The following is a 13,934-nucleotide window of genomic DNA, read 5'->3' on the forward strand; positions in this document are numbered from 1 at the left end:
TATCTATAGGTAAATTTTGCATATTTTGTTTATAATATGCATATATAGTATTTTTTCATTCTTTAGATACAGGAGGTAAGTATCTAACATGACCATTATCATTAAATTTAGTATTAAAAGGTGTTAATTTAAAATTATTATTTAAATTAGAACGAAAAATATGGGCGGATTCGCTAAGTATGCCCCGCCTAATTTTATTAGGAGAACTGCCAACCTTTGTTTTTAAAGCTTTAGCCTTCATGTAAATAAATTTTATCTTTTTTTTTTATCTTTTTTTATAAGTGTATGGTAATAAAAATGTTGGGTGTTAAAAAGGATTATTGTTAGCATAACTCACCTTATAGTCGTTGAACGATTTTATCTTATATAATTATGCCAAGATAAATTTCGCTTCAAATTTACTTATCTAAGTAATTCTTGAAATTAACCCAATATATTATCAATAATTTTAGCTCTCTTGGTCCCTACCATCTCCATTCCATTCATACCCCCTCTCCCCCCCTTGTTTTCCGCCTGGCTGGCGAAGCATGCATGGATACCCCCTGTCCCCCGCGACCCCCCGTCCCTATAAGGGAATGGGGGTAGGGGAATGAGGGGGTGCTTTGCCGGGAATGGGGTTCGCGGTAGCAGGCGAGATGGTAGTCGCAGCCAAAGATAGCTTAAAATATTGAAGGACAAACATCCCTAGCGTAGCTTTTCCAATAATCCAAGATCTTTCCTTTTTGCATCTTGTGATCCTATGCCCTGCTTACGCAACTGTAAGATTTGTTGTTAATCAAACAGTATGGCACGAATTAGCCGTTGAGCTTTTCAGGTATTTATCATGACTATTAAGAAATCTCTTAATAACTCAAAAAACATTAGAAAATTTATTCATAATATTTTTTATTATACCGCTATTTTCACTATAGTGAAAAACGTACCTAAATATCCATTCGTATCTACAGCGAGGGTAGATAGAAATAATTTTAGAAGATTAAATATAGTAAAACTACATAAAACCACAAACAACGTTACGGCCAAGCTAAGCGAAGCCAAGCTTGTGCCTATAACAAATAATTTTTAGACACTCCCTTTTACTCTTTAAGGGGTCTGTGCCCCACATAAACTGTCTCCTAACCATATATTCCTTTCTAAGGCTACTTAAAAGTCAGAACTGAGGCTATCTCTCATTTGGGCTTCTGTATTGGCGCCAGAAGCGCCCACTGAAGCCAGAAGCGCCCACTGAATTAGTATTCAACAAGCAAGAGACTCTGAAGTATGATGCGAAAATAAAGGATTTTCATTTTTATTAACCAATTTACCTTATAATCTGAAAATTAATTCATCATACCCAATAATTAGTAACAGTAAAGCTGCATAGGGTCTTCTCGTCTAACTAGAGGTAAACTGTATCTGCACAGTTATTCCAATTTCACTGAGTCAATCATAGAGACAGCTGTTGTATCGTTACATCATTCATGCAAGACCGCATTTAACGGCCAAGGCATTTCGCTACCTTAGGACCCTCACGTTAAGGCCGCCATTAACCGGGGGTTCCTTCAACACCAAATTTTTTAATAATTTAGTTAAATCCGTTAACCAGCCGGGATCGGGCAGACATCACACTCAATACATCGATTTTTAATCTTTTTGCGGAGTGCTTTGTTTTAATTAAACAGTCGTACAACATTATTTTATGCTTCTTCCTTTTTACCCGATATTCATCAGGACTAATGAGCCCTCCTTATCCCGAAGTTACGGTAGTTAATTTGCCGAGTTCCTTTATGATTGTTAGCTCATTTACGCCTTCGTATTCTCTACTAGCTTACTTGTTTCAGATTCTAGGTACGGTATAATATTTATATCTTTAAACTCATCTGTTTTAGTTTGTTGTATTTACTAAATAAAAATATCATTATTACTATTTTTTCCAGAACACTTTTCACTTATTCCCCCTAGCACCTCCTCGACTCCCCTCCCTCCTCCTCAATTAATTGAGGAGGTAGGAGGGGAGAAAAAGGAGGGGGACCAAAATGTTGTCATTTAGTAATTTAGATTTTCTCATCGTTTAAACCTTTAGGTCTATTACTTAGAGGCCGTTACTTTCAAGCTCCTTGCTAATCCATAAGCTTTAGGCGGAGGATGTGAATTCCCAGCTCGCCTAATAGTTAAATAATCTTAACTAAGAGGGGGAATCGGGCGGGAACCTTCCTTCTTATTCGTTACTCATGTCACCATTCTCACTTGAATTGATTATCATATATTTCTTCGCTGAAGAAATATCTTAATTTAATTCAACGTTCTGCTACCCCACAAAATTACTATACAATAAATATATATAGTAAAATATGGACAAGGTTTCGGTATATTGTTTAGATCCGTTAAATTTTCGATGCTTTTAAAACTTAACAAGCGCTCTGTTACGAGGTCTTCAAAATTTGGCTGCTTCTAAGCCCATCTCCTTGTCGACTTTAATAAAAACCTTCTTAATTTCACTTAACTAATAATTTTGGAACCTTAACTCTTGTTCTGGGCTGTTTCCCTTTTGACATACAACCTTATCATTCTATGTCCGATAATTCAAGATCCATCTTTGCCATTCCGAGTCTACATACTCACCGATAAAATCTTCACGATCCCCCGATATATACAAATCAACATGTTGTTTTAATGGCTATAACCACTAAAATTTAAACATCTTGTCTGAGATTAAATTCTGTACCTGCTAAGATGTTACTCAAATTGCCTACTGTTATAGGTTTCGCAGAAAACCAGCTATCCTAGTCAGTGTTGTCTTTCACTACCTACCATAATTCCTCGGATATCTTTACAACGATAACCCGTTCGGACTTTTATAATCCTGATTATGGTAAAATCACCAGGCTTCGGGTCTAACTTTAGACACTATTCGTTATTTTAACGATTGGTTTACCTACGCTTTCACTCGCATCTAATGTTAACTAGGTGACCCATTATGCAAAAGGTACGTTCTCACTTATTTATTTGGCTCGAACTGCTTATAAAACTACTAATTACAATCTTTCTCTCATGATACTTTTCACTGTCGCTTATGTATTATATTTAGCCTTTGAGGAAGGTTCCCCATTTAATTCAAACAGTTTTTTAACCATTTTACTTAATGTTAGTAGGCTACTCTATTTTCACTCACGCTAATCATAGAATCTCTTTTGATTTCTTTTCCTGAAGTTACTAAGATATTTCAATTCACTTCGTTTACTAAAAAACTTCTCTGAGGGTTTATCGTTAGATTCTCCGATCTCCCTCCCCCCTTCTCTTTCGATTCCCTGCAATGGAGAGAGAAGAAGGTTGATAAAGGAGAAAGGGCCAATTTTACTAAATATTTCTTTGCTCTCGAACACTCCCCCCTCTCTCCGCCGTACCCCATAATAAATTATGGGGTTCAGAGGAGAGAGAGAGAGGCTATATAAACGTTATCTACATTCAAGCCAGGGCTCTTTGAATGAAAACTTGAATATAAAGATTCTTTTAGAAATATTTAGCTTAAAATTGTGGAAAAAAAGCTCTTAACGAAATCATAATGCCCTTTAATACATAGCTAGATTTCCCTAATAGTTTCTTTGTATACTTATATATTTTCATATAAATATATGTTCTATATCTATTACATTTCTATTAATTCCATATCAGACTATTGCGGTTCGAACGCAACTATTCTCCTTCCCAAAAGGAGCGCCTAACCAACCCGGCCCTAATCTGTATTTGCCTCTTTGCATTAAAAGAAGCCGCGACGGCTGAGACGTCGCGGTTTTGATCTCCGCCACTAATCCCCCATTTCCTGGTCGGGGGCGTAGCCATACTTCGTAATGAATGAGGGGGTCAGAAGTATAGAAGCAGAAAAAGTAAAGTAATTCAGAAAATATGGGATTCGAACCCATGATGGAGAAAACCCCATACCAGAACTCAAGGCCGGCACTTTAAACCACTCAGTCAATTCTCTTTTTTAATTCTTCCAAGAATCGAACTTGGATTTCATTCTTATCAAAAATGCACTCTACCGTTAAGTTAAAGAATTTCTATTACATTCCCTCCTCTTTAATTTCTCTCATCGAACGGACCCCCGTCCACTTGTCTTTACCCCCCCCTTCTCTCCCCTGACCCCCCATTCCCTTATAGGGGGGGTATGGGGTTATGGGGACAGAAGAGAAGGGGGGGTTATCCATGATGAGAGAGGGCAGGAAATACGTAGCCCCCTTCTATACCCCCTGTCGACGAAGTATGGCTTAAGGGGACGGCATGCATGCATGAATATGACATTTTCAAGAGTACTCAGACTCGAACTAAGAATTCGGAGGTTGAAGCTCCTTGTTTTGCCATTAAACTATACTCTTTCGACCCCTCCCCCCTCCATTACGAAGTATGCATCCTTCATTACGGCGCAAGCTATGCGGAGGGCATACTTCGTCAGCAGAAACCACTTTATCCCTGACAGCATGCCGCTATACCGGCAGCCGTCCCCATTCCCCCTTGTTTTCCCTGTCTTTACCCTCTGTCCGGGGGAAGGGGTCAGAAGTATGGAATGGAGGGTATCAGAAGCACCCACCTCCGACTCCCCTCCCTCCTCCTCAATTAATTGAGGAGGTAGGAGGGGAGAAAAAAAGGAGGAGGAATGAGGGGGTATAGTGAAACCGCGACGTAGTCAGCGCCCGGGGGGAAGGGGGGTAATAAGGAATAAGTGATTCGAACACTTAACCTACCGTGTGTAAAACGGTTGCTCTACCATTGAGCTAATCCCTTTTATTTTTAGGTTTTATAGTAATTACTATTGCTCCTATCATAGCTAATAATAGGATAAAACTTGCTAATAATAACCACATACTGTGACTTGTATACAATATATTTCCAATTGTGGAAATATGGCTTGTTTCTATTAAATTACCATCTCAACTACTACTTGTGGCAAAAAATAAATCAGAATTTACTGTTTCTGTCCCCGACGTAGTCAGAGGAATGGGGTTCGAAAATGAATGGTATAACACATTATTTAAGGCGGAACCATTTTGTGTATTATTTAGAATTGCTAGGTCATAAGGTAAGAATTGGAAAACTAAGTAATTAAAAAATATTGTTATAAATAAAGCTAAAGGTATACTATTTTTAGTATTACTTTGTAATTCACTAATTCTAATATTTATTAACATTAAAATAAACAGAAATAGTATGGATACAGCTCCTATATACACAATTAAGTAGGATAAACCTATAAAATTCAAACCTAATAAGATTAAATAAGAGGATACACCCCCAAATAATCCTATTAAGAATAGAACTGAAACTATAGGATTTTTACTTACTATTGTTAAAATAGCACATATTATTGCAAATACAGAAACAATATCTAGAGCTCCAGTTTTAAATCCACTAGTATATATTTCATCTATTATAAATAAATTATTCATATTGTCCCTTTAAAATTTACCCTATGGAAGGGATACGGTTTTCGCGCCTGGCATGCTTCGCCGACCCCATTCCCCCCCCCCCGTCCCTGGTTTTCGGCTTCGCACCCTCTCTCTTTATGAGAGAGGGGGTAAAGGAATGGGGACGAGAGAGGGGGTCTGGCGGGCTGGCTGGCATACTTCTGTCACCCGACTACTGCTGGCGCTATGCCGGCTTCGCCTTCCCGACGTAGTCGGGAAATGAAGTATAGCAGCCAGCATGGAGGGGTCAAACGACAGTAACGGAAAGAGGACGATTCGAACGCCCAAGTGTTTTCACACAATATTTAGCAAATATCTTGCCCTACCTATAGCGACCTTTCCATAGTTGCCAAGCTACCCTGCGCGCGCAGGTGGGGGAGGGGGAGTCTCATGATGTAGTAATGCGTATCGCATTAGTACATCGTATCAGCTTCGACTTACCTTTTTAACCCTCCCCTTCGAACTAAGTCGGCATCGAACCGACATCCCTTTTCGTGACAGGAAAAGTCTTTACCAATTAAGCTATTAGTTCTTTACGGTTAGTCGGAATCGAACCAACACACTCTGTTTGGAAGACAGCAATCCTACCATTAAATGATAACCGTTTTACTATTATATATTAATTTACTGCGGCTGGCTGCTCGCGTCTTCGGCTTCGTAGTCCAGCCGTACTCTATTTGAGGTCTTTTATATACTAATTCCACCATATAACATAATATCATATAGGTCACTAATAATTCTAGCCTTTCGATTCTACCTCACCCCCTCCCCCCTTCTCTTCTGTCCCCATAACCCCATACCCCCGTCCCTATAAGGGAATGGGGGTCAGGAGAGAAGGGGGGGTAAAGACAGGGAAAACGAGGTATGGCTGGCATACTTCGGCAGGCGGTTTCGGCTTCGCACCAATGGGCGTAGCCGGGGTCAGTAGTCATCTATGCTTCGCCGACCCCATTCCCATTCCCTACGTAGTCGCGACGTAGTCGCGGTTTCGGCTTCGCTACCAAGTATGGCTTCGCGACGTAGTAGCCAGCAGTAGTCATACTTCGTAATGAAAGAAGGATACCCCCCCCCCATTCCCTTTCCCCCGACTACGTCGGGGGACGGTGGGGACCTTCTGCGAAGCCGGCATAGGGCCAGCCATACTTCGTCGTAGAAAAAACTAGGATCTATTGGATTCGAACCAATATCATAATGATTAAAAGTCATATGTATTCACCATTATACTAAAATCCCTATTTATCTTCTATTCTGACCCCCTCCGGGGGTATGGAGAAGAATTACCACTATTTCTCATCTGAGAAGAATTACCACTACTTCAGTCAATATTATTAAAGTTAATATTTCTGAAAATAGGTGATTTTTCTAAAGCATATGTTATACGCAATGATTCCGCTAAACTAAAAGGCCTTCCCTTAGATTTTAAATGTTCTACAGAAAATCTTCAATACCTACTAAAGAAAGAATTACGATAATTAACTTCACTAGTCTTGTATAATCTATCCACTATAATAGAAGTTGGCACAATTCTTCCTTCTCCATATTTTATAGCAATACGCTTACCAATCATCTCTTCAGTTAAATAATAAGGGTTATATTTTATATAATTATTATCCCCCATATCTATAAAAACTTTATTTTGGGCATTTCAATCCCTAACTACAGTTGGCACAATATTATGTTGTTTTCTAAAAACAAAATGAGCGATTTCTTCAGAATCACCGTCATGATATTCTACTGTTGATAATACCACAGTTTCTGGTAGTACTGTTTTATTATTAATGAATTCAACTAATGAAGGTATATCAGGAAATGCACCAATCTTTTCATAAAGTGGTATCTCACACTTATCTACAAATGGGAAAGGAGAAACATCAGAAGGTTCCCCGTTGAAAAAGTCAGGTAAAAGATATGCATAAGAGATAGGATAGAAACTATCATCATCCCCCCCCCTTACAAATACAAATGATTTGTAGTAACATCTCTCATTTATAAAGAGCAAACTTTTAAGGTCGTCATCCGATAAATCTCTATTTATTACATTAAATCCTATCCCAGAATCATAAAACATAGTTCCAACACTAAATGCATCTAAAGATCTCGGCCTTTCTAGTTTAGTCCGTTCCTCCTCGAAACGCCTACTTAATTCCTCTCTTCATTCACCATATGTAGTATCACAATGATATACAGGTTGAAGTCAATAGAGAAATTTCTTAAGTGAGAGGCTATCGTATCAGTCGTATCCGCTAAAACATTCTTTAAATAGATCGTTTAATATTAATTTAGCTGTCAATACATTAACAGCTATTTCGGCGATACCCGAAGGGAATACTACTACTACTGAATTAAGTAATATGTGCCGTAATATAATAGAAGCAATCATAAAACTAATAAATCTTGTTCAAAATTTTTGATTTGTTTTTTTATATAATATTAATATTAAATAAAAAAAAATAGATAGCATAATTCAGACAGTAATAGCTTTACCACCTTCGGAATCTGCAAATTTAAGTGTTAAAGTTCCCCATTCTGAGATTGTACCTACAAATTTGCTACCTTCTAACGGATTAAATGATGAATTAACTATATTTAACATATAATTACCTAATGCTCCGATCATAGCTACAAAGCTACCTAGAACAAATATTAACCTACAATGTAATACTGCATTCAGTATTATATCATAAAGGGTTATATATTTTTTATTATATTTTGTATAAATGTAACACCCTATTAATACAAAATATAATAATAATAGCAAAGTATAGTATACAAAACCACTACCCATAATCTCAATATAGTCCACACAAATATCCATAAATCTAAAAATTAATATATCATTGTTCAATATGTAGGCTACACCGTAGTTCCATTTATTCAAACAGGAATGTGTACTAGGTGCAAGGAATAGATATTGCGTTAAAAACTTTAACTTAATAACTAAACATAATCGGTTTAAGGGTATTCTAAAGATGGCTTCGAGAGGTCGTAGTGGTCTTAGGCTATTTTTTAATAGTGAGGCCGGTTGAGACTTATATCAGAATAACCTAGAAAACAGTCTATGTTTTCAAGTATATAAAAATATACTTGCTACTATCAATAATAGTGGGAACCTAAGACCCTCAGTAGTATACCGATATATATAGGAATAATCATACAACATCCACAAAATGTCAATATAGAATCCCACCTTCAAATCCTAAATGATGGTTATCTGTTAAGTGATAAGCGTATATTCTTCATAATCCTACTCCAATAAATAATGTACCAATTATAACATGCAATCCGTGGAAACCAGTAGCAAAGTAAAAACATGTACCATATGCACCATCGCTAATAGTGAAAGATGACACTGTATATTCTATCCCTTGAAAAGCTGTAAACACTACAGCTAATACTACTGTAGCTATTGCTCCATATAAAGCTCCTGCTCTTTCTCCTTTAATTAAAGCATGGTGACTGTAAGTAATTGTAGCACCACTAGATAATAATATAATTGTATTAAGTAAAGGTAATTCAAAAGGATTTATAGGATCTATACCTTTAGGTGGTCATTGTGCACCTAATTCAACTGTAGGTGTTAAAGCGCTATGGAAGAATGCTCAGAATATAGCTACGAAGAATAATCCTTCAGATACTATAAAAAGAATTATTCCTAAGCTAAGTCCTTTTTGTACAGCCATAGTATGATTTCCTAAAAATGTCAAGAAAAATTAATCAGTATATCTCTATATTGATTGGACTATACCTTAATTAATAGGTTATTATAACGTATTAATTTTTAACATCTAGTCTCTGAAGACCTAAAAGATATTTATCCGTCTTTTAGTTTCCTGCTGATAATCCTAACTTAGGGTTTTCCAGCAATTTGTCAAATTTAAAGAGGGCACATTTATACATTATTCATCATTATTATTTATTTATTAAATTTCTTATTTTTAATCTTCCTTCTTCAGTAATATGTTCTTTGGATAAAATCATCTGATATACTATTTTCCATTTTTTAAAATCATTAAGCTTATCCCCTATTAAAGTGTATTTATTAAAATAATCTATAATATTACTTTGGTTTTTTATAGATTCTACACTAAGAGATAATGCTTTAGAATTCTTAACTTCATATAATTTTAAACTAGCATTAAGGAATAAAGATAAATTTTTCATAAAAGGTTCCATAGAAGATGATGTAGCTTTATCAAATAAACGCTGATCTATCCTGAATTTTAAAGAAACATTTTCACTTACAGATCTTTTACGTGTTTCAGATTTACTTTTTCTTTCTATGTATTTAATACCGAAATGTCCATCTGCTTCTGTGAAACCTGCAAATCAGCTATTATCATTAAAACTACTATTATCTAATGAACTTTCGGGTATATTTAAAGAATATTTCTTATTCATAAACTCGATTAAATCATTAAATCTTTTATTCTTAGGAGTTCTAAGTTTAGCGTGTATTAAGTTTATAATTTTTATAATACTTTGTTTATCTCCAATAATATAACGAAGAACATTTTCACTCGATCTTTGAAAACGCCCCACATTACCTAACTCTGATTGTAAAAATAAATACATTCCTAAATTATCAATATGGGAAGTAAATACTAATCTAGGATTTAATACTCTATTTAAACTTGTTACTCCTAAAGAAGGAAGAGATATGGAACCATCTCCTTCTAAAAGACCAGCTAAATAATAACCTAAGTTATTATTATTTTTAAATACTGTTAAGTCGTTAGTAGTATTATAGGTATGTAAAGCTTTTTCTATATCAGTAGAAGGAATTGTTTGAGCAATATTTAAATAATAATGTAATGTATTTTTGAATTTAGGTTTACCCTCTGATATTATGTCTCTAAATCATAAAGTAAAAGAACTTACAAGTAAAAAAAGACTTATATAAAATAATATATATGCGCCGTCAAAGTTATGCATAGAAAGTGCACCATTAAAAGTTAGAGATAATAAAGTTATACTAGTGTATATAGGTCATGGAGACGGAGAAACCAAATGAAAAGGATGATCTTGAAAATTACTCCTAATTAAATTGGTCAACTTTTACGACTGCGTCGTACGTAGAGATTTTGATAAAGGTTCTAATTATCCTCAGTAACATTTTCATTCCTGCTGTTCCATTACGAAGTATGGCTGGCTGGCTAGCATGAATGAATTAGAGATACGGGATATTGAACTTCCCCTATCGGGAAACAGGGAGGCTAGTTAATACATAACTAGCCATATCTCCTTTCGACCACCTATCTCCATTCCCGCCTGGCTGGCGAAGCATGCATGGATACCCCCCTCTTTACCCCTTCTCTGCATTCCCCGAACCCCTGACCCCCATTCCCTTATAGGGACGGGGGTATGGGGTTATGGGGACAGAAGAGAAGGGGGGAGGGGTCAGGGGGTATGGGGGGACACAGAAGCTAGGTTATACTTCAGATAGTGGTGAAGGGGGAGATTCGGGGACTCCTGAGCCGACAAGCCTTTAAGAGGAATCGAACCTCTATCATAATATTAACAGTATTATGCTCTACCGTTGAGCTATAAAGACATTTTTATAGGAGACAAGAGATTCGAACTCATAAAGCAGAAAATTGCTATTGAGTTTACAGCTCAACCCTTTTTGCCAATAAAGGAACTCTCCTTATTGTACGAATGCACCTTATAAGGTAGGAACTAACGTCGGATAATCCCATCCTTATAGGTGGTACAGCCTAATATATTAGGCTCCGTTTTTTTTACATTCCAATACAAATCTTTTTTAAGTTTATTACCCCGTGCAACTTCCACTACACGAACCATATTTCGACTTAACACTAATTAGAGTCACGCATACGAAGAATTCTATTATAATATTTTAATCCTGTTTAAGCTAGATAAGCTGGTTTTGGCAGATTATAGCAGTTAAAAGTGATTATAACAAAAAAGCAAACTTATTGCGCGGGCTCCTTTCAGCATGCGACGAGTGGTTAGTACCAATCCGAGATAAAATTCACCGTGACATGGTGATTCACGATTACTAGTAATTACTTATTCATATAGTCGAGTTTCAGACTACAATCCTTGTATAATTTATATCCTCTTTTTTGAGATTAGCTAAAATTCACATTTTTGCATCTCTTTGTTAAGGACTACGTGGCACGTCTATAGCCCACAACATAAGGGCCATGATGACTTGTCTTTTTCCTTCTTATCTTTACTACTATAAAGAAAGATTGCTTTATAAAACATTTTATAAATAAAGCAAAGGATTCTGTTAATTTCATGGAAAAACCACAGTTTCACAACATTAACTGAAAACAGCCGTGCAACTCCTGTTTTTATGGCGGCGCCATAAATATTCAAGTTGTGGTAAGGTTTTTCGTGGATCATCGAATTAAATAACATACTTCACTACTGGTGTCAGAAACGGTCTAGTGATTTCAGTTCCTGCGTTGCCACATTACTCTTGAGGTGAAATGCTTTCATTTTCATTTATATAACTAAAATTAGTATCTAGTTAATGGCATTCATCATTGTCTGCAAAGACTACTAGGGTAACGAATCCTGTTAGTTATCTATGCCTTCGTCCTTCAACGTCAGTTATTACATAAAAGACAGCCTTCGCCGTTATCAGTCCTTTTGGTATCATAAAATATAATCTCTCCACCTCAAGTACGGTCTTCTTACATATAACTCTAGTCAAGTACTCCTATATTTCAGGTATTTTGACCGTTTGGGTACCCTTTAAACCTATTTAATATGAATAATGCTCGTCTCCTACGTATTACCGCGACTGCTGGCACGTAATTGGTCAAGACTTTTATACATATTATCATTATTAATACGTACTTAAAACTTTATTTTAGTAAGTTACAATTCTGTTTCGTTTACCCAAATTGCCAGTTCAGCCCTTAGGCCATTGACCAAAATTCCCCACTGCTGTACTAACTTTGCATTGGGCTTTTTTCAGACCCAATGTGACCGATCAACCTCTCAGTTACGGTTACGAGAGTTTTAGGCTAGTGAAGACATAACCTTTACTACTACCTATCTCGACGATATTAATCTTCATCCTAAAGCGGCTTATATGCCTTTATTATTATGTGGGATTTTATCCCTCACTTTAAGGTAGTAAAAATATCATATACTCACCTGTACACCACTTATTAATAAAATTATTCATTAAATTAATCGTGCGATTAGCATGTGTCAAGCATTTGGACAGCATTCATTCAGAGCCATCACCAAACTCATCTATATATTTTTTTTAGATGCTTGCAAACTCATCTATGTTTTGATGATAGCAAATACATCACTAATAAATCCATACTATTATTTTAACTTAGGGTAAGTCTAAGCTCTTCATTGGAAGTATCTAAAATTACGGCGACTTCTCTTCGCATACTTCTGCTTCTGACCCCCTGTCCCCTGTCCCCATAACCCCATACCCCCCCGTCCCTATAAGGGAATGGGGGGTTCGGGGAATGGGGAATGAGGGGGGGTATGGTGTAACCGCCGGCAGAAGTATGCCAGCTGCCCTCATCAAGGACCTTAGTCCTAGACAAATGTTGTCTTAATAATACACTAGATACTAGATTATTTCATTCCATTCCATTACTGCTTCTGGTGTAACCGCCAGAAGCAGTCATGTAAAAAAAAACAAGTTATATTGGATTAATAGTCCGCATAAATAATTTATTTTAATTAGATAATTTATGCTGGCTGCATTAAGAGAAGCTAGCCATATATACCTCCGCTATAGAATATAGCGGCCATTTTAAAAATTTTTATATTTTCTCTGAAATCTACCTTTTTTTTCAGTATGATAATCAATTATCAATACTTTATCAACTTGCGAACTTTAACCCTATTAATTACCACTAAATTTATTAAACTCTAAAAGTACGACAAGTACGTTATTGGTTACTTAGAAGTATACATTTAGATCATTCCTGACATACCCCCTCCCCCCCGAGAATGGGGAGGGGGTCAGGAGAAGGCAGGCTGCGGCTCCGACGTAGTCGCCGATATACCCCTTCCCAAGTTATATATCCACACAATCTCTAACAATAATAACCAGATTATTTAATTAATTTAAGATAATCTCTGATAACTTTACTATTAAGAGTTTGCCTCTGTTGGATCTTCAGATCTCAAGCATCTCTTAGAAATTCTATATCCTTAGCGTTTCAACCCTCACATGAACGTAGGTACCGGGTACTTCCCTGATACGCCTCCATAGCAGAAGCAAGATTACTAGCATAAGGTTGACTAGATTTAGTACTAATCAATCTTCTATCACCTTCATATTTGATAAGCGGTCACCCTCTGACATTTGAGGGATCATGAACGAATACACCCTTATCTTCAGAAATAAAATACCCTTTTTCAGCTAGAATTTCTTGTTCATCTAATGATAGAGGAGAGTTAACATATGAATTTTCTGAAAGTCTCAGCTGGTTTAGTTGAGAACTTCCAGAATGACTAGTTTGACTTCCATTCCCGATCATCTGA

At 36.4% G+C, this 13,934-nt stretch overlaps 6 non-coding genes across 6 annotated transcripts; all 6 read right to left on the minus strand.

The window, feature by feature from the left end:
- Window positions 1–3,874: 3,874 nt before the first annotated feature.
- COL26b_013455 lies at window positions 3,875–3,961 on the minus strand. The gene has a single exon. It is a non-coding gene; the product is annotated as a tRNA-Ser (tRNA).
- Window positions 3,962–4,686: 725 nt separating this feature from the next.
- On the minus strand, window positions 4,687–4,758 carry COL26b_013456. Its single transcript has one exon. It is a non-coding gene; the product is annotated as a tRNA-Val (tRNA).
- Window positions 4,759–5,897: 1,139 nt separating this feature from the next.
- On the minus strand, window positions 5,898–5,970 carry COL26b_013457. Its single transcript has one exon. It is a non-coding gene; the product is annotated as a tRNA-Asp (tRNA).
- A 2-nt stretch (window positions 5,971–5,972) lies between these two features.
- Window positions 5,973–6,043, minus strand: COL26b_013458. Its single transcript has one exon. It is a non-coding gene; the product is annotated as a tRNA-Gly (tRNA).
- Window positions 6,044–6,598: 555 nt separating this feature from the next.
- Window positions 6,599–6,671, minus strand: COL26b_013459. Its single transcript has one exon. It is a non-coding gene; the product is annotated as a tRNA-Lys (tRNA).
- Window positions 6,672–10,918: 4,247 nt separating this feature from the next.
- On the minus strand, window positions 10,919–10,989 carry COL26b_013460. Its single transcript has one exon. It is a non-coding gene; the product is annotated as a tRNA-Asn (tRNA).
- Between the last annotated feature and the right edge of the window lie 2,945 nt (window positions 10,990–13,934).

Source organism: Colletotrichum chrysophilum (assembly GCF_026319265.1).
Source record: "Colletotrichum chrysophilum strain AFK26 chromosome Unknown scaffold_231, whole genome shotgun sequence".
Taxonomy (NCBI): domain Eukaryota; kingdom Fungi; phylum Ascomycota; class Sordariomycetes; order Glomerellales; family Glomerellaceae; genus Colletotrichum; species Colletotrichum chrysophilum.